This window comes from Hyaena hyaena, unplaced genomic scaffold (assembly GCF_003009895.1).
Source record: "Hyaena hyaena isolate Hyena2069 unplaced genomic scaffold, ASM300989v1 scaffold_241, whole genome shotgun sequence".
NCBI classification, from domain to species: domain Eukaryota; kingdom Metazoa; phylum Chordata; class Mammalia; order Carnivora; family Hyaenidae; genus Hyaena; species Hyaena hyaena.
This window is the reverse complement of record NW_024080875.1, coordinates 2,267,018-2,285,734: the sequence shown is the minus strand read 5'-3', so window position 1 is coordinate 2,285,734 and position 18,717 is coordinate 2,267,018. Positions and strand designations below refer to the sequence as shown.

General features: G+C 40.1%; 1 protein-coding gene and 1 pseudogene across 1 annotated transcript in view; both read left to right on the top strand.

Moving 5' to 3' along the window:
* Positions 1 to 18,717, top strand: part of SPINK5 (serine peptidase inhibitor Kazal type 5) — a 271,657-nt gene that overhangs the window by 30,377 nt on the left and 222,563 nt on the right. The window lies entirely within an intron of this gene.
* LOC120239949 lies at positions 14,975 to 15,201 on the top strand (annotated as a pseudogene).

Genomic DNA, 18,717 nt, shown 5'->3' with positions numbered 1-18,717 from the left:
GGACACTGCAAGGTCTTCCTGCCTCCCTTTACACTAATCTGCTTATAAACCTCATGGCCAGACTGCCCTCTGTAAGGAACCCATATATCTCACTATTGATCAGATCTGCCAGATAAATAGCAAAAGCAAAAATAAACAAGTGTGACTACATCAAACTCAAAAGCTTATGTACAGCAAAGGAAACCAACAACAAAATGAAGAGTCAACCTACTGGATGGTTAATATAAAAAATATATAAAGGAGTCTTACAACATAAGAGCAAAACCTCGAAACAATCCAGTTAAAAAATGGGCACAGGATTTGATTAGACATTCTTCCAAAGAAGATACAGATGACCAACAAGTACATGAAGAGATGCTCAATATCATTAGTCATCAGAGGAATGCAAATCCAAAACACAGCGACATACCACCTCACACCTGTTAGAATGGCTGCTATCAAAACGATAAGAAATAACAAGTGTTGGTGAGGGTGTGGAGACAAAAGATCACTCGTGCACTATTGGTGGGAATGTAAATTGGTGCAATCACTATGTAAAACAGTATGGAGGTTCCTTTAAAAATTGAAAATAAAGCTACCGTATGGTCCGGTAATTCCACTTCTGGATATTTATCTGAAGAAAATGAAAACACTAACTCAGAAAGATATACACAGTCCTGTGTTCATAGCAGCATTATTTAGAATAACCAAAATGTGAAAACAATGTAAGTGCCCATCAAAAGGTAAATGAATAAAGAATGGTGTGTGTATATGATGGAATATTATTCAGCCACAAAAGGGAGGAAACCCTGCCACTTGTAACAACATGGATGGAACTTGAGGGCAGTAGGCTCAATGAAGTAACTTAGAGAAAGACAGTTTCTATATGATCTTAATTATACATATAGTCTTTGAAAAAAAAGAACCAAGCTCATAGATACAGAAAACAGATTGACAGATTGGAGGCTGCAAGAGGTGGGGAGGTGAGGATGGGTAAAATGGGTGAAAGAGATCAAAAGACATAAAATTTCAGCTATAAAATAAGTCATGCACAGGTAATGTACAGCATGGCCACTATAGTTCATAATATTCTATTGCATATTTAAAGAGAGTGCATCTTAAACATTTTCATCATAAGAAAAAATTCTGTAACTCTGGATGGTGACAGATGTTAACGACACTTATTGTGCTGGTCATTTTGCAATATATTACAAATACTGAATCATTATGTTGTTCATGTGAAGTTAATATAAGTTGTATGTCAGTTATACTTCAAAAGAAAAAAAAAACCTTGCTAGATCAAGTACTAGTCTCATTCGGGTTATCAGAATTTAGCCTTTTACATCCATATCTTTTCATCAAACTCATGTAACACAACCCATTGTTTGACTGCAAACTAAACTTCTGTTTGAAATCTGCCATGATCAGATAATGTGAATAAACAGTGTTAGGCAAGGAAAGGTGAAAGAGACACTATCCACACTTCCTTCTTTTCAGCCCACTTAGTCATCTCTGTTTTCTAAAATAAAACATTGCAAATTGTGGCTTTATTTCTTATCTTCTCTGTTTATTCATGTCTTTGAATAATGAAACACTTGAATTCCTGAATTCTCCTTTGAAAAATCAACCCCGGACCAATCACTTATCACCCCTTCCAATGCTCCCCACATTTTGCTTCAAGTTGGTCTTGAAGCATCATTTCCTGTCTTCCATCATTCTGAGCTCACTTTCTATTTGGGGTTCCCTGTAGTGTCTAGAAAGGGACTAAAAGTTACCCTTAATTGACAATGGCCTGATTTTCACTAAATAGGAATATGGATCTATCAATATGGAAGAGATCCAGGAACACAAGTTTTGCTTTTCTCCTATCTTTATGAGGTTGATATACTGGGATGTGGCATTTTTTAAGTTAATTTGTTTTGAGGGAGAGTGCAGCATGAGCCGGGAAGGGGCAGAGAAAGAATCAGATGTCAGCCCAGGCGTGCCTGGGTGGCTCACTTGGTTAAGGGTCTCTGACTCTTGATTTCAGCTCTGGTCATGATCTTGAGTTTTGTGGGACTGAGCCCCAGTGTTGCTTGGGATTCTCTTTCTCCCTCTATTTTATGTGGCTCTGCTTTTAAAGACAGATTTTAAGACTATTCCCCCCTCTTAGATAGCCTTCAGTTTAAGCTACTTTTGACCATCCAGTCGTAGCAAGTAGAAGAGAGAAAAATAATAAGCTGTAGTTCTACACTTCCCGTGTGATTTCCCAGGGACTGTTCCTCTGCAGCTGGAAGGAAGAGTATTGAGTGAAATTTCAGGCTGATTCTTTCCTTTTTCCTGATCAGTGTCTTAGATCTACATTCAGTTGGCTTTTTTATAACTGCCATTCCTCTTACAGAGAAAAAAAAACTTAACTGATTTGATTCTAACAGTTTTCTTTAATATAATTAAAATGAGGTAAGAGTCATTCCTGCTTTTGCCCCTGCTGTATTGCCATCATCTACCACAGAGCCAAGAATACCAAACATGGTCAGTAAATCATTGTTGAATGGCTAATGAATTTCCACTCCTGATGACAGATTTAATCTCCACAGAAAAATCATTCAAAAATCACATCCAGAATTAACTTAGGAACACTGAGACTCATTTCCTCTTTATTTTATTTCTCTTCATGAATTAATCTATTTTACAAATGCTTAATGGAGATGAATAGTAATTAAGTGTTTAAAAGTAAAGGAATACAAATCAGAAAAGAAAGGACTTCAATTCTGGTTGCATTATTTATTATCTAAGTAATCTTGGCAATTAATTCATTGGTTCTGGCTTTGGACTTCTCATTTGTAAAGTGGGATAGAAGCTCTTATGGTCAGGGATTTTGTGCGGATGAAGTAGATACTTTTTTCAAAGTGTAGTGCCTGGCACTGATTAGTGGTCCCTAATAATATTATCAAGTGTGTAAGGCTCTGTGTTAGGATCCAAACATGAATTAGAGAAGCCCCATCAGGACATTTTCAAATTAGTCCTGGGAAAGAAAACATTAATTTAAATAATTATATTGGAAAGGAAGACAGTATCAATAGCATCACAAAGGCACGAGAAAAGGCTAAATTCCTGTTTTAAAATACAGTATTTGGGTTTTTTTCAGGCCAACAGATCAGGAGATGACTGCCATTGAAAAGATAGTTTGTTATACTCAGATCCCTGTGGCTGTATCACAGCGGGTGGGGGCACAAGGGAAGCACCCAGTCTGTCAGGAGGGTGAAGGGGTAGAGTGGGGTGCAGGGTTCAGGAAAAGGAGGCAAGAGCCTTTATTACAGTTTCTGTTAGAAGGGATGGATATGAGACCAGTAAGCAGGTTAAGGATTTGAATAGCTTCTGTTGGCTCTGGGGTGTAGAGCCTGTCTCTAGTTGTCTGGTACCTGGCCCTGGGTGATTAGGGCAGGGGTGTATTGGCCCAGAATATGAGTTTCATAAAGAAGGTGGTTGGCCTGATGGGCTCTGGGGTGGTTGGTTTGCATCTGAAAGGTGTCCTCTGCTATCTCTAGGAATTAGTCTTGGGAAGGGTGGTAACTCCAAGGTCAGCAAGTCCCCAAGATCTCAAAGCACCTAAAATATGGTATTAAAAAACATGATGACTGCAGTGGCTCAGAACTTATGAAGCATGGAAGTAGCCATGTCCAAGTTCCTTTTCAAGTCTGTTTATAACCCTAATCCACTTGTTCCCTATTGCTGCATCCTCTTTGCTTCTTACCTCTTACCATTTGTTCTTTGCTTACTTGTTCATTCTCTGTTTATCCTATTATATCGTCACTTCCAGGAAGGCAAGAAATTTGCTTGTGCAGTTTACTGCTCCAGTTCTAATTCCTGACCCACAGTGAATGATCAGTAAACATTTGTGGAACGAGTGAGTGAAAACAGCAGTATTTGATGGCTGTGTGTGTACGTGAGCACAGGCACAGATGTTCATGCATGTGTAAGAATGTGGGTATTTGTGTTTGTGAATGTGTGTGTGTGTGTGTTGCATGGAGCAGGTTTGAGCCGTTAGTCCAAGCCATGTCTGCTACCAGGTTTCAGCCAACACTGCATGTCTGGCAGGCTAGATCAGAATCTAGCACGCAGGCCTTCCTAGAGCAGAACTCACCCTGTCGGGCCAGCAGACAAGCTCAAGACACTACCAGACACCTTAGAGGCTGGAAGGGAAAAACATCTTTGTGTGTGTGATATCTCTTGGAGCAGTGTTGGTCTTGCCCTTCATGAATTTATCACTTGATACCTGTGAGAGAAACACTTCTGTTTAAAAACTGAAAGATCTGTTTTTAACAAAAGCTCTGTGATATTTTAGAATGCTTTGTTAGTTATATTCCAGCCAGAAAATCAACACCATACCAAGTGATCAGATAGGAAGAATGTAACTTGGAAGATAATTTACAAGGTGCTAGAAGTGCAGTTAAAGCAAGAAGCAGGGAGGTGAGTCAATCCTGATCGTAGGAACTGCTGGAAGCTACCACTGCTCCTTGACTAGGAGTCAGAGAGTGAGGAGCTGAGGCCAAGGGCTGGGGCCATGCCACAGAAGCTGGAAGAGTGGTGCGTGAGCCTGGCTTGGGTGGGACCACAGGCACAGGGCCTTTCTGGAAGGAGCTGAAGGCACAGAGAAGATGGAGTCACTGGTCAAGATATTTCCTGTAGCAGACAAAGGGAGAAATACCCTGGCTTCTCCCATTCTCTCCTTTGGAATCCTCTACCAGTGCCTTCCATACCTGAATCTAACCAGACACATTTGGCAAGTGAGTCTGGAAACCAGTTTGGAGAATTCCACTTCCTCTAGGACAGAGCAGAGGAGGGGAAGTGCAGGGAAAGGTTTGGAAGGAAGTTGGCAAATGACAGGCAGAGATGAGGGCAGTGCTGGTTAGTATCCCGTAAAGACATCACAACAAAAAAATACTTATTTTGTTTATTTTTATTAATTTTTATTTTAAGTAGGCTCCATGCCCAACATGGGGTTTGAACTCGCAACTCAAGATTAAGGCTTGCCTGCTCTTGATCTTGACTGAGCCAGCCAGCCATCCATCAACATCAAAGTAAACGATGGCATCAGCTCACTTGTACTTTTCCACACAACCTTGGCCCTCTGAGGGTTTAGGCACATTGATGTCCCTGGGTAGGTGTTAATACCCAGAAGAAATGGAAGCAGTCTCTGAAGAAGTCAAAGGAGAGAATTAGCATGGCAGTAATTTGTGATCCTCTTCACACAGTTTATAAAGTAGCAGAAAAATTAAGAAATGGCAGTTACAATGCAGTACCTTATAGGAATGAATAACAGATGACACTAAGTACTAACCTTGATTTCCTGCAGTTACATTCTCTGTTTGCACAATTTTACTAAATTTTTCTGGCAATACCATATCCTCAAGTGGAGCCCCAAGTCCTGGCTGTGCACCATTAGGGCCCATGCCTTTGGCATATCTCAAAATGTTCTGTGTCCCTCTTTCATGGTGGGAATGGCTGTTTGACCTGGGACTGGCACCCACCTGGATCCTGATTCTTGTTTTCTTTTCCCATCAAGGTTCATTCTTCCCCTCTTTCTTGCATGTGAGGCACCAGAGGCCTGAAGGAATTCCAGTGCTCGTATTTCCAAGTAGGGGTATCCTGGAACTGCATGCTTGAGTCCTGATTTTGGGGGGAGGGACAGCCTTGCAGGCAGATTGCTCCTGTGGCTGGCCCGGTATTTCCTTTGTCTGATTGCTTGAGATTGGATTGCCAAAATTGTTCTGAAATACATGTTTTGGTGACCTAAATTATTTATGTAGACAAGGTCTTGCAAAATTTTTTCCCTCAGGGTCACCCCCCCCCATTGTACATGAGGAGACCAATATCATAAATTTTAAAAAGTCTAACCCAAGATTACACCAAGAGTAAATATTGAATTGTAGGTTTTTACAAAGACATTTTTATTTTTAATTATTTTATTTATTTTTTTAAGTTTATTTAGAGAGAGAGAGAATGTGCAAGCAGGAGAGGGGCAGAGAGAGAGAGGGAGAAAGAGAGAGAGAGAGAGAGGGAAAATACCAAGCAGGCCCCATGTTGTCAGCCCAGAGTCCAACCAAGGGTTCAAACCCATGAACCATGATATTGTGGCTTGAGCCATATCTAAGGGTCAGGCACTTAACCGACTGAGCCACCCAGATGCCCCAAAAGCATTTTTTATCTCTAGATCCTGAGCCTATCATGCTATGTGATAGCACAAAGAAGGCACATTCAAGGGATTCTCAAAATAACTGGGAGATACTAGAACAGAGATCTTGCCATGGCAGATGTGTGAGTGGGGATGGGTAGGTGGAGGTAAAGTCTACAGTAATATGGTACCAAATGCAATGAATCTGAGTCTATATATACCACAGCTGATGGGACCTCCTTATTGCTTCCACGACTGGCTGACATATCAGGTGATGTGACTCTGCCAACTTTAAGTGAATAGACAACTGGAGGAAAACAGAACATTCACTCCTTATTTAATCCCAATATTAAACTTCCCCTTCTTGTCAATATTATTTCAAGAGAAGGACTCTTAGAGCTCAATGCTCCCACTGGCATCTCTGGGCAAAAAAAGGGCTTTTTATGAAAGGTCCTTGAGAATGCTTCAAATGAGGGCTTTGTTTCTCATGGGAACATGAAGGAAAGCGGAAAAACTTCCAATGTGTTTAGTGAGGAAACATGACCTTCATGCTCTTCTTTTCTGGGGTGAGTCAAGTGGTGGTGCCTGCAGTTTAGGTCATTGCTGGTATATAAATATGTGCATGTGCATGTGCAAAAAGCAGCTGTCACACTGCACAGCAAGTGGAGCCACTAGCACAGTGGATTCACTGCACTTGGTGGTTCAATTTTAAGCTTCTAGTAGGTATCACAGAAAAACTATCATGAAGCTGGTAGCTGTGTTTTTACTGGTGACCCTCAGCATTTGCAGTTACTCCGGTAAGTAGCCTGAACATATATTCCTCTACTTTTCTCTTAATAGGAACATAACTAGTAAGCCTAGGCTCCTAGGGGAATATGGAGGGAGTTTTAGAACCATGGAATGGAAAGGTTGGAAGGGATTTCAGATGCAGCAACCCCCTACCACCAGCCCAGCCTACCAGGCCCTAACCCAATAGAAGTACTATCCTTAATGAATCCTATGTAAGGAGTTAGCAAGAGGCATCTGGGTGGCTCAGTTGGTTAAGCCTCTGTTTGTTGGTTTTGGGTCAAGTCATGATCTCAAAGTTCATGAGATCGAGCGACGCATTGGGCTCTGTGCTGACAGTATGGAGCCTGCTTGGAATCCTGTCTATCCTTCTCTCTCTCTGCCCCTCCCTTGCTCATGTTCTCTCTCTCTCTCCATCTCTCTCAAAATAAATAAATAAACTTAAAAAAAAGTTAGCCAACTCACACAAAAGATAAACATTGTTGAAGGTTGTCCCCATAGTTTTTCTTACCTTTGTTAATCTTGAGCCAAAAATCTCACTTTGTCTCACTTTGTAACTTCTTTCTTTGGAAACTATATAATTTTTTTTTTTTTTTTTTTTTGGTCATCTCTATTCAGTGGCCAGGTTGTTTCTCCTGGGACATTTCTACATTTATCTGTTCGCATAGTCAGTGGATAGTTGCCAAATGGCTACAACCTGCTGGGCATTTGGATAAACATGGGAAGATTTAGATATGAATCAGACACAAAGATTGTTTACAAGGTTCTTTCAGTCTGACAGGGGAGCTAAGTCTTCTTCAGACAGAAGTTACTACGATGCGAGACTAATGCCCACAGACATACAGAGGTAGAGCTCTGTGACAGGACTAAGGGGCCAACAGTTCAAGTTCTAGGTGGGATATAGAAGTTGGATTCTTGGAGGAGAATGGGAACTGATCCATTCTTTTTGGAGGGAGTCATTTTAACTATAGGAAGGTATATTTACATCTGCAAAATGCACTGTGGTAACCATTGCTCATTCAAATAACAGGAGGCTTTGAAGGTCTTCCCTGAGTGTATTAAGTATATACAGAGAAGACATTCACCAAAGCCTTTAAAATAAGGAGGGAGATTAATCATGAGAAACTGGGTGCTGTCCATACCCACATTGGCAACTTTGGCTTGGGCTTTATACTGAAATTTTAGACCAATTTGTAACTTAGCCAGTTTTGTCTACTTTGTCTGTCTTTAGTGACTGGTGTCAAATATCTAGAGACAGAGGTGGCAACAGAAAAGTGGGTGGAGGGAAATAAATATCCCTCTTTCAGGGCAGAATTTTTAATTTTTTTTAATGTTTTATTTATTTCTGAGAGAGAGAGATAGCATGAACAGGAGAGGGTCAGAGAGAGAGGGAGACACAGAATCCAAACCAGGCTCCAGGCTCTGAGATAGCTGTGAGCACAGAGCCCGACGCGGGGCTTGAACCCACGCACCATGAGATCATGACCTGAGCCAAAGTCGGACGCCCAACCGACTGAGCCACCCAGGTGCCCCCAGGGCAGAATTTTGGAAGGAAAATAGGTGGTAGAAGATGAAGGGGAGGTAGATGCATAGGCTCCACTTGTACGAATTGAATGGGGAAATGAAAGGGACTGCTAAGGGAAGTGAACTAAGGCAGGGTTGTAGCCAAAGAATATGTTTCCTTATGTGTGTGCTCATGCATATGTTGGTTTACATATCTGCACATGTGTTTTGTAAAAATATATTTTGTATGTATTCTCATTCTCTACATTTCCCTCTTAGTCATCTTCTATGTGAAAGTTATCTTCCTTTTTTAAAACTTTGTATTTATTTATTTTGAGAGAGAGCAAGCAAGCATGCGATAAGGGGAGGGGCAGAGAGAGAGGAAGACAGAATCCTAAACAGTGCAGAGTCCAGCATGGGACTTGAACTTACAAACTGTGAGATCAACTCTTAGCCAAAACTTAGAGTTGCACGCTTAACTGACTGAGCCACCCAGGCATTCCTGTGTGAGAGTTACTTTTCAAAAGCCAAAGATACAAAATACAATTGTTCTATAAAAGAGTCTTGATACCTCCCTATTGCCCTTGGGAAAAAAGTCTCAAACTCATTAATATGGCATTCAAAGCTGTGAAAAATCTGACCTCATCTGAGATTTGCAGCCTTACCTCCTTTCCCCACCTCAGCATACCTCAGTAGAATTCTGTGATCCAGCCACTTCTGGAAGGGTCACCAGCCTGTGTATTCACTTTCATCTCAACATTTCAGTGCCTCTGTTAATTTTGTTCTTTTTTAAGCCCCCCCCCCCCCCTTCTTTACCTTATAATCCTGGAATCCACTTCAAGACGTGACTCTAACAACATCTCTCTGGAAGATTGCTCCAACACTCTACCACATTAAAACTAGTTGTCTCTTCTCTTATGTTTCCATAGAGCTCTATCCGAAATGTTAGCACAGCACATGCTGCACTGTGGCATACACAGATCTTTATTGTCCACTAGACTGTGTAAGTTCTCTGAATGGAATATTGTTGTCTTACTCATCTATGCATCTGCACTAACCCTTAAAGAGTTGGAGTTCAGTTATATTTGAAGCATAGAGTTGAAGTAGTTGGAAGTTGAAGTTGAAACTCCCTGCGCTGTGGTTGGTTGGATTCATGCATGTCCCCAAGTAAAGATTCATTACGGAATCTAGTCTTTGGCCTCAAAGCCATGGGCTGTGGAGATAGCTACATGTAAAGTATATACCTATTGAGTCAACCACCAGTATCTATTGAGTGCTTAGTACATGCACAGTCTGTTTTAGACATGCACTACAGTAGTGATTAAAACATATATTCCTTGTTCTCATGGAGCCTACATACTAGTGAGAGGATGAAGGCAAGAAATAAACAAATAAATCTTTACTATTTTAGATAATGGTAAGAAAAAATGAAGTTAGAGATGGGTGATGCTATTTTAGGTACCTTTCTGAGGAGGTAACATTTGATGAGAAACGTATAGCTATCTGGAGAAAGAACAGCTTACAGAGGCAGAACAGCGGGTACAAAAGCCCTGAGGCAAAAGTTTTCATGGGAAGTCAAGTAGGGCTGGAATGGAGCCATTGATGGACACAGTGGAAGGTAGTGCAGTAACAGAATGGAACCAGATGTGCCTGTTTCACCTGGTTTTCCTTTTGCCCTGCAGCTACTGCTTACCTTGTCAACAGTTTGCCCGAAGCTGTCAACGATGTGATACCTTTACCTGTGGACAACCTTTTGGATCCATTAAAGCATGTTTTTACAACTTTGGGCATTTCTGTTGAGCACGTTGTGGAAGGCCTAAGAAAGTGTGTGAACGAGCTGGGACCAGAAGCCTCTGAGGCAGTGAAGAAACTGCTGGTAACTAGCTTGTGGGCTAATTTGTCAAAGGGCCGAGCTTAGTTACCTGAATGCCCACCCTCCCCACCTCACTCCCACCCACTCTCTTCTCACCTCTGGACATGTATTTCCCTCTTATTGACTGTACTCATATAAAGTTTGCATATCCAGGCATCTAATGGAAGCTGCAACATCTACTTTTCTAGAAGGAATTTTTGAATGAAAGAGATCTGTGTTCTGGTTGTGACTTTGTATTTCTCAGCTTAGTGATTCTGGCTGGGACTTAACCACTCTGAGCCTCCGTTTCCATATCAGTAAAATGGTGGCTAAATAGGTTGGTGACTATTTTTGGAAACATGCTAAGTACGTGTAAGCCGCTTTATTTTTATTCTCGTCCTTCTGCCTTTCAGGAGGCCTTGTCGCATCTGGTGTGATGGCAGCCCTAAGCCCTGGTGGAGGGGAAAAGGAAGGTGCTCCCCTCCTCACAGGCTGGAACTCATTGCATCCTAAGATGTGGTGACCGCTGAAGACAATGAATAAAGCAATGAATGGATTTCATTGTGTCCTATGTTTATTTCTGGAATCTGTCTTTTCAGAAGGGCCTAACTAGATAATCTTTTGGGTCATAAACTCCAGAGAGCCTGGTGTTATCAAGAGAACCTGCATTTTCAGGAAGACATAATCATATCTTCCCCTCTGCTTGACTCTAAATTAAGCATTTTTATTTTCTTCAACTGCTCTTTGACAATGTTTCCAGACACCTCAAGTTCCTATGCTCTTATTTCTAAAGAAACTTTTAAAATAAAACTTATTTATTTTGAGAGAGAGAGAGAAGGAGAGCGAGAAAGAGAGACAGAGACAGAGATAGAGAGAGCGAGCACATGAGCACGAGAAGGGAAGGGACAGAGAGACAGGAGGAAAGAGAATCTTGGGACTTGATCTCACAAACCATGAAATCATGGCCTGAATCGATACCAAGAGTCAGATATTCAACCAACTGAGCCACCCAGGCTAAATATATTTTTAAATATAAAATGAAAAAGGTGTTTAAAGTATTGCCTGACAAGACTAGGGCATTTCATCAGTTTAGAGTCTACATCACCAGAATAGGAGTTTCTCTTAGGTTTGTGGCTATACTATGGCCACTCCATGGCTTTTACAGACCCTGCCACCAAGTTAGGCCTTCACTGCATTATCCTTTGGCGACTGGTTTCTGAACTGTCCTTTCCTTTTCACCATGCCCCCATCTATGATGATACTAGAATTATCTTTTCAAGACATAATTCTGGTGATATACAATCACCTGTGAAATGGATGTCCACCTCCTTACCATGGCATACAAGGCCCTTCATGAGCTGGCCTTTGCTTACATGTCGAGTCTCATCAATATTTCTTCCTTCCTTCCTTTCTCTTTCCCTCCCTCCCTTCCTCCCTTCATTCCTTCAATATTCCTTTTGTTACATGTGCTCTAACCTGATCAGTGAGAAGATAACTAAATTTCTTTGCTGCTAACACTTTTATGCCTTAATGAAATATCAGTAATGTCTTTCTTCCTATCCAGAATGTCTGCCCTGTTCTGCCTTCAGACCTGAGGTTGTGCCAGTCTTGGGACTATTTTGCCTCAAATCCATTCCCCATCCTTCCCTTGCTGGACTCTGTGATGCTAACCCATACAGGTTCCCTGTCTCAGTTCCCAGGTTCCCAGGTCAGCTGACCTTTGGGCTGCATTCTGACTCTGGGGGGCTCAGGCAGGACATAGGAGGTGGGAAATGGGGAAAGTCAGAGTATAGCCTCCTGTCCCTCTCTACTTGGGAGAAGTCTCTGGAAGTATCACGTCTGAAATTCCCTTGTCTTACTGGGTCGGTCTGCGTTGGATCCAGCTTTTGCCAGGTGACTCTAGTACTCTTTTCTTTTGCTCTTCAGCTGAGGTTGGTAATGACTTCCCTGCTTTATCCATTTCCCAGTTACCTCACCATCACCTATTTGACTGATAGATCTTCTATCATCTACTGAATCAGTTCTGTGTATTAGAGTCCCTCTGTTCCAAATATTAAAGTCATTTCTGTTTCCTGGTTGGTTCTTAATATAATGTTAACAATCATCTCTATGAAGATTATCTTGATTTCCTGCTATTTCTTGAGCCCCGCATTTATTTGTTTTTTACAACTAAAATAGTTTCACTTTGTGAAACTTCCTGTATTCCTTTTTTGTTTCACCTAAGTCTGTAAGACTAGGTTGCTCACCTACAGTAATAGATAACCCCAAATATCAGAGCCTTATATCCACAACATTTTAATTTGTTCTCACACTTTTTGATCATCTTGAGTTGCTTAGAGCTCTCTTCATGTTGTGTGAATTCTGTGACCAGGAACTGGTGGAATAGTCTTTATCTTGAGCATTTCTGTTCATCATGGCACATGGGAAAAGAGAACTTAGTGAATCATGGGCTAACTTTTAAAGCTTTCCCATGAAAGTGATTAACATCATTTACAGTCCTGTTTTATTGACCAAACCAAGTAAGAGGACTATGCTTGACTCATTTAGGAAACATAATGTAATTTACATTACTTGGCCACTTCAGAGTAGCTGTGACCTGAGATACTTCATTGTACTTGAAATTTTCTGCTCTGTTGGATTATCTTTCCTCCCACCATTACTGTTCTTCTTACTATTTGACCATTATTTTCAGTTTCTTTAAGTGACCCTTATTATCCTGACTTCCTCTGAATATTGATTCCTTTTCTCTTTTCACTTTGTATATGGCTTTCATTGAGGGTCTCATGCATTCCGATGGCTGCCACTATAATCTCCATGTTAGGAACTCTCAGATCTATAGCTACATTCTGTATCTCTCTTTTGAGGAGAAGAGATTGTTACCTGTAAGACACTTCCAGCAGAGGCCCTTTCTTATGTTCAACTGAACTCACCTCCACCTAAACTCATTATCTCTTTCAAAACATGCTACTATGCTCTAATTTCCTGTCTCAGTATATAACACAACTATTTTCTTGGTTGCCTAAGTTAGAAAGTTGGGAATCATTGTAAATATGCCTTCTTCTCAGCCTTACTTTCTAGTCTGTGAGAAAGTCCAGTTTATTATAAAACTTTTCTACATCTGTACATACATTTTTCATTATTGTTCCTGTTACTATTCTTCCCCAAACCTTGTCATTTCTCACCAGACTACTTTGTTAGTCTCTCAAATGTCCTTTATATTCCTAAAGGCAATCCCTTCCAACCCATCGGCCACACAGCAGAAAAGGTGGTTTCTTAAAATACAAGAATCATTCCCCAGCCTCAGACTTTTTGATAGTGTTTCATTGCTGATGGAAAAAACATCAGATGCTTTTCAAAACCAGCGGATATATTCTTAACACAGATTTAAACATTTTTATTTTCATACTTACTTCTAAATGTCCTTTCTAGATTCTGAGGTCAAATGGAAGAGAACTCAAACTTATTTATGTTGATATCCTCAGTACATAGCAGAGAGGCTGAATGTAGTCTGTGTTGGGCTTTGTTTGTTGAATGGGTGGATTTTCTGTTAGGTTTTATCCAGTTAGGGTGACCCTTTTGTTCTCTTGCATCATTCCTATTATTAAGCTATTCATTGCTCTCATTCCAAGCTTGATGTATTTGGCTTCTTTGAGAAGGATGACTCATTATGCTTTCATTCAATCTGCTAAATAGAGAAAACTGCAGCAAGAGTTCTTTGTCACCAAGCTCTGAGTAATAGATTTAATATAGCAATCTTTGGGGAGTGGAGGTTTTTCTGGGAGTCTATCAAAGAGAGTGATTGAGTTAAGAAGGAATCTGAGGACAGACCATGGGAAACTAGGCAGAAACTGATGATAAACACTATGGCAGAAATTGTGGATAAACTTATGAAAATAACAACACTAAATCCTAATGAGTATGTAGAAAAATTGGATCACTTATAATTGCTGGTGTGAATGCAAAATAGTATAGCTAGTCTGGGAAAATCACTTGACAGTTTCTTGAAAAACTAAACATACATCCACCATATGACTCACTAATTGTACTTTTGGGCATTTATCTGGAGAAATGAAACATGTTTATACAATAACTTATATACAGATGTTCATAGAAGTTTTATTTGTAGTAGCCAAAACCTGGAAACAACCTCATTGCCTTTAAATGGATGAATGGTTAAATCAACTGTTATACATCTATAGGATAGAGTACTACTAGCAATAAAAAAGAATAAAACAATTGATCTGCACAAGCTGGTGGAATCTTTAGAGAATTATGCTAAGTGAATAAAAACCAATCCCCAAAACTGAAATACCATATCAGTCCATTTACATAACATTCTCAAAATGACAGAATTATACAAATGGATAAGAGATTTCTAGGGGTTAGGAGGGGGTGGGAATAGGAGAGAAGTTAGTGCGCTATATAAGGACTATGAGAGATCCTCGTAGCAATGGAAATGTTTTGTTTCTTGTCTGTATCAATGCCAAAATAAAAGGTATAATTAAAAATATTGTGAAGATAAACAATGTAGAAATAGGTATTATATATAATTTAACATAAATTATATATAACCATAACTTTCATTCCTTTAGTCCATATATCTCACTAATTAGAGGAAAGCACTAACAACTTTATGTGATTTTTTGAGACATTTTCTGCATGTTTAAAAATAAGTATATATGGACACCCAGGACTCCAAGATGGTGTCCATCGTACCAGTGAAGGAGAAGATGTTCGTGGATGTCAAACTAGGAGAGCTGCCAAGCTGAATACTTACTTACAGGGATTTCATTCCTAAAGGCTTGGCTGGAATGTTTCAGAGGAAGAAATCCCTAGGATTTCTAAGGTGCTGGCAGGTTATGTGCTTTTCAACTACTTCCTTTCATACAAGGAACTCAAACCTGAGTGGCTACACAAGTACCACTGAACAGGGCCCAGTGTGGAAGACGCATTCTGCATTCCTGACCAGAACCTTTTCCTCACACACCTGAATCCTTTAATTGAGAATTAACACCCAGTAGGGGCGCCTGCGTGGCTCAGTCAGTTAAATGTATGACTTCAGCTCAGGTCATGATCTCCCGGTTTGTGAGTTTGAGCCCTGCATCGAACTCTGCTGAAAGCTCAGAACCTGGAGCCTGCTTTGGATTCTGTATCTCACTCTCTATCTGCCCCTGCCCCACTCAGGCTGTCTCTGTCTCTCTCAAAAATGAATAAATGTTTAAAAAAAGTAAAAGAAAAAACTCCCAATAAAATTATTAGTATATGGAAAATAAATAATAAATAAATAAAAATATATAAATGAATGCTCCTTAAATTTTAATTTATGCAAATATTTAAATTGTTTTAGTAATTTTTTTTATTATAATAAGTGCTATGGTGAACATCCATTTATTTGCATTCGTGTTTGCATCGCTTCACAAAAGTCTTGAGAGTGCAGTGCCAAGAATTATATGATGTTTAAAATTTTGAAATCTAGAAATAAATTTCCATTGGAAACAGCAGTGGGTATCTGAAGTGATTGAGGTCAGATAAGTTCCATTCCCAAAGATGAGATTAGGGGCCCAAGATGATGCCTAGGATGTGCTCATTCTACTTCTTTTATTTATTTATTTATTTATTTATTTATTTATTTATAATTTTGGAAAGGATCCAATTGAAAAGCTCTCAGGCTTTAAGCAAGTTAAAAAACAGCAGGGGGCACTCATAAGTTGTTATCAACAACAAGGAAGATTTTATTTATGTATATGCTCAAGATATATAATAAGTTTTGGCATCTTCTATTGTATTAAATTTTTCACCCCGAGAAACAAATCGACAAATATTATCTGATGCTTCTCCATTCTGTGCTCCTCTGGCTTCATTTTGAGCATTAAAATTTTTTTTTAACGTTTATTTATTTTTGAGAGAGAGAGCATGAGCAGGAGAGGAGCAGAGAAAGAGTTGAGACACAGAATCATAGCAGGCTCCAGGCTCTGAGCTGTCAGCACAGACCCTGCTGTGGGCTCAAACTCACAAATCACGAGATCATGACCTGAGCCAAAGTCAGACGCTTAACCGACTGAGCCACCCAGGCACCCCTGAGCATTTTTTTAATGCATTTTTTTCCTTTGTTCTGCTACTAGCTATATGTATCTTTACCAATGCGAATTTATTTCCTGATCAGATAATAATAATAGCTAATGTGACTAATATGACTAATAATCATAGTCATAGTTACTGGCCATTGTGTTCTATGTATATATATTTCTTTAATTCAGTACATGGTACTTAAATATTGATTGTGGTATTTTTGCTAGAAGTTGACCAACTTCTAGCGATAAAGAAAATGAATATGACCCACACCCCCAGAGATTGTTGCAGTGCAAAGAAAGACACAGAAACTATGCAAGCAAAAAATGCTAAATACGTAATTATAAATTATGATAAGAACAATAAAGGAAAAAATAGGATTTTAAGAATGGTTATAGTGATAAGAGGTTCTCTATGCCATTTTGGGTGGTCAAGGAGATCCTGTCTTTGGATGTGTCATTTAAGTTGGGACTTAAGGTTGTGAAGAACCCATCTCAGCCAAAGAATATTCTGGGTGGAAAGTCCTGAATGTGAGAATCTCCTGAGGACAAAGAAATTTGGCTTCCCCATAGAACTGAGAAAGCCTCCGTGTGGCTAAAGCCCTGTGAGCAGAGGGATGTGAGATGAGGCTGGACAAGTAGACAGAGTTAAAACCGTGCCTTGGGTGTAATGATAATGGACACGGTTTTTATCGTAAGAGCCCCAGAGTCCTGGGCACCTTGTGTCCAGCATTCCCCATCTCTGCAAATGGCACCGGCGCACATCCAGTTAGTTGCATTAGTCAGACAGCTTGGAGTCATTTTCTACGCCTCCCTCTCCCTGACACATCACCCTCCACTAATCAGCATGTCCTGTCCACCTCGCCCCTCAGTATTCTCTTGAATCCTCCCATGTAGCGCTCTCTGCACTGAGAGCTTCCCAGCAGGCTCCCTGCTTCTGTTCCTGCATTGTGGTCCGCACAGTGCTGGGGTCTTTTCAGCATGCAACAATAATCATTCTCATTCTAACGGTAAAAACCTTTTGGTATCTTGCCACTGTTCTCAAAGTCAAGCATGGAATCCTAACCATACCTATGAGGTCCCGTCAGACCTCAGCATTTGTTTTCCTCTCTTACTCTCATTTGCTGCCATGTGCTGCCCAGCCACCTGGGCCTTCTTTCTGCTGCTGGCAACAGGATGCCTGATACAGGGTTTTTGCAAATGTTCTTCACTCTCTTCTCTTCACTTCTCTTTCACTTTCTTCTCCTACTTAAATTCACCATTTAAAAAAATTTTTTACATCTCAGTTTTTCACTTTTTAAAGAAACCCTCCTTGATCACCTGTGCAGGTGAAATAAATTTGTTATAGTCTCTAAGAGAACCGTGCTTCTTCCTTCCTGAGCATGTCCCTGAAAAATAATTATATACTGGGTGGGAGGTGGCTTAAATAGGTGACAGGGATTAAGGAGGGCACGTGTTGTCATGAGCACTGGGTGATGTATGGAAGTGTTGAATCACTGTACTGTACACTGTAGGTTAACTAACTGGAATTTTAATTTAACTTTAAAAAATTATATACTTATGTATTATTATTCAGTTATTATCTGTGTCTCTTACTTGTTTGTGAGCTCCAATGAGGCATAGTCTAGTACCTAGCATAGTAATGGAGCATAATAACATTCTATAAGCATTTTATGAGCAATATAAATTAACATACACATATTAGATGATCCATTTCCTAGATATTCTAGAAGGTGTTTAAAAATTTTTTTAATGTTTATTTTTTTGGGGGAAAGAGTGAGGGAGAGAGAGAGAGTGAGCACAAGTCGGGGAGGGGCAGACTGAAGGGGGCAGAGGATCTGAAGTGGGCTCCATGCTGACAGTAGCCAGCCCGATCTGGGGCTGGAACTCATGAGCTGCAAAATCATGACCTGAGCCAAAGTCATACGGTCAACCAACTGAGCTACCCAGATGTCACTCTAGAAAGTGTTTTATTTAAAGAAAGGATAGAAGACTATATTACTTTCAAGTCAGGTTTCTAGTATCAGTCTGATTTGAAATTATAACACTACATTCTTCATCCACATTGGCAAGAAGAATGTACTGATGTTATAAAAAACTGGAAGTCTCCTTTTTTTCCCTCCCACTTGACCTGGACTTAGAGGTGGATAAGTAGGATTAAGATTTGGCTCACCTAAGCTAGCTCAGCACCCACACAAGCCAACTAAGAATATGAAACTGCTAAGTATTGTCCTAAGTGTATGGACAGGGTTGAATACATGGTAAGAGACAAGTACTTCAAAATCTATCTCATAATTCTAGAAAATTCAAACTAGTGTCAAAAAGCAAATCCATGGTTGACTGTGGATAGAATAGGGGATGGTGAGAGGGAAGAA